Genomic DNA, 2647 nt, shown 5'->3' on the forward strand with positions numbered 1-2647 from the left:
GTGGTAATATCTTTTGAAGAAACAATAATAGTGGTATCATCTGCGTAAAGAATGATATGAGCTAGACCTTTTAGGATACTAGGAAAGTCATTGATGTAGACATTAAACAGTAATGGACCCAATACTGAGCCCTGGGGAACACCATGCCTGCTAGTTAACCATCTGGAAACAGAAGTGTTAAGGTTTTGAGTCTGTAATAGAGTTCTCTGCTTCCTGTTAAATAAGTATGATTCAAACCATTTCAAAATGGATCCTCTAATTCCATAATGTTCCAACTTTTGAATTAACAAGTCATGGTTAACGCAATCAAATGCCCTTGTAAGGTCACAAAAAATACCTACTACCAGTTCCTTATTATTCCATGCTTTATATACTGAGTTTGTTAAGTTAAAAATTGCATTTTGTGTCGATGCACCATTTCTAAATCCATATTGCTCATCAACAATAATATTATTATTTGTCAACTGTTGTTTTAACCTATTAAAGACTAATATTTCAAATAATTTGGAAAATCCTGTCAACAGAGAAATAGGCCTATAGTTAGATATTTCGGATGCATCACCCTTTTTAAAACATGGTATGATGTTGGCATATTTTAGCCGATCTGGGTATATTCCAGTATATAAGGATAAGTTATAGATATAGGTGAGTGGTTTAGCTATCTGCTCACCGCATAACTTGATAATTTTATTGGATACCAGGATACTCTGGTCCTCCAGGTTGGGGGCATACTTTCCTACAGATACAAATTAAATATCCCCGAAATCAATTAAAAACGTAACAAAAATAAAAATACGTATAGAAAAACTTTTGACGAGTACAGGCTTTAATTATTATGATTTTCAAAATAACTAATAATTATTCGCTTTACCGGCAATTATAAAACGCATATGCCAGAGACAGCGCTGATAGTTCGGCAGCAGCTGCATCCTCCGAAATCCTCTGAAGTCTAGACATCTTAAAATGCTGTGTGAGGAAATGTGTGCCCAACACACTGCTCTGTTGTTTTTTAGTGATGCTCGATGGCTTTAAGAGGCAAGGTATTAAGGAGAATCTTAAGCCGAGGCAAGAGGTGTTCTGTTTTTTAAATGGGGAAAATCACTCACTGGCAGACAGTTTCAGCAACAAGGACTTTTTATTGAAAATGGCTTACCTCACAGATATATTTGAGAAACTAAATATCCTCAGCACTTCACTTCAAGGGAATGAGGCAGCTGTACTTTCTAGGAATGACAAAGTGAAGGCATTCATGAGAAAATTAGAGCTCTGGAGAAACAACATGGAAAGTGACATGCTAGACATTTTCCCTACTCTAGTGTCAATGGTACAAGACACTGATAATCCAGTGCTTCCAATGGACATAAAAGCTGCCTACTTGAACATCTCATAATGCTGAAAGTTCATTTCGAAAAATACTTTTGCAACGATTTTGATAAATTTAATTGGATCAAAAATCCATTCAAAAATGCTCCTGGGCCATCATCTCTGAAGGTAAATGAGCAAGAACTACTCTTCGATATCACTAGTGATACTTCATTAAAAAGAAAATTTAAGAAATTGTCTTTGATGGAGTTCTGTATACATATTGGTAAGGAATTCCCCACCTTGAGCCAAAAGGCATTGAAGTTACTGATTCCTTTCGCAACAACTTACTTATGCGAGACAGGCTTTTCTGCTTTGGCAAGCTATAAAGTCAAAGTATCGTTCAGGGCTAAACATTGATAAAGAAGTTAGAGTGGTCATTTCTGATACTACACCACGTTTTGATAAACTTGGTTCTCAAAAGCAGGCCCATCCATCACACTGAACTTTGATATTTAAATGTTTGATTTTCTTTGCAGAAAAAATTAAACACTCATTAGTTTAATGTTGTTTCATTTCAATACATATTTTGGTTAATTGCAAGCGTTAAAACTAATTTCTATTGTAGGCCTACCATTGTGATACTTTAATTTTGAGTAAAAATAACTGCTAAATTGTTTGTAGAAAAACACAAAATAAACTGAATAAAACGTCACGCATACCATGACTTCTATTTTGATAAAAAAAAAAACAGGCTGGGGGCCTGAGAGTATTTTCTCTTGTCAGGGTGGGGCTCAGAGGTAAAACGTTTGAGAACCACTGCTCTAGGTACAATGAATGTGAAAACCCTCAATAAACCGCGTGCCATGAAATCAGTACTAGAACAGACAGATAAGTACAATATGAAAATCACAGCCATACAGGAAATTAGATGATTGGGTAAAGGAATCATGGACTTAAAAGAGACATAATATATGTTACAGTGGTAAAGCAGAAGGCTATAAGGAATATGGTGTAGCCTTTGTAATAGAACGCGAATTTAAAAGCCAAATATAGACTTTAAACCAATAAGTGAAAGAGTTTGCACTCTGAGAATTAGAAAAAAAATTTCAATTTGACATTGATGAATGTACACGCAACCTACAGAAGAAAAAGAAGAGGAGGTCAAAGACTATTTCTATCAACAAATGGAAGAGACATATGATTCAATACCAAGTAATGACATAAAGGTTATTTCAGGGGATCCTAACACCAAAATAGGTAAAGAGAAGGAATACAGAGGAGTAATTTGGACAGAAAGTTTACATGACACAAACAACCATAATGGAATAAATTTAATAGATTT

The sequence above is a fragment of the Cryptotermes secundus genome, unplaced genomic scaffold (assembly GCF_002891405.2).
Source record: "Cryptotermes secundus unplaced genomic scaffold, Csec_1.0 scaffold5327, whole genome shotgun sequence".
In the NCBI taxonomy this organism is placed as follows: Eukaryota; Metazoa; Arthropoda; class Insecta; order Blattodea; family Kalotermitidae; genus Cryptotermes; species Cryptotermes secundus.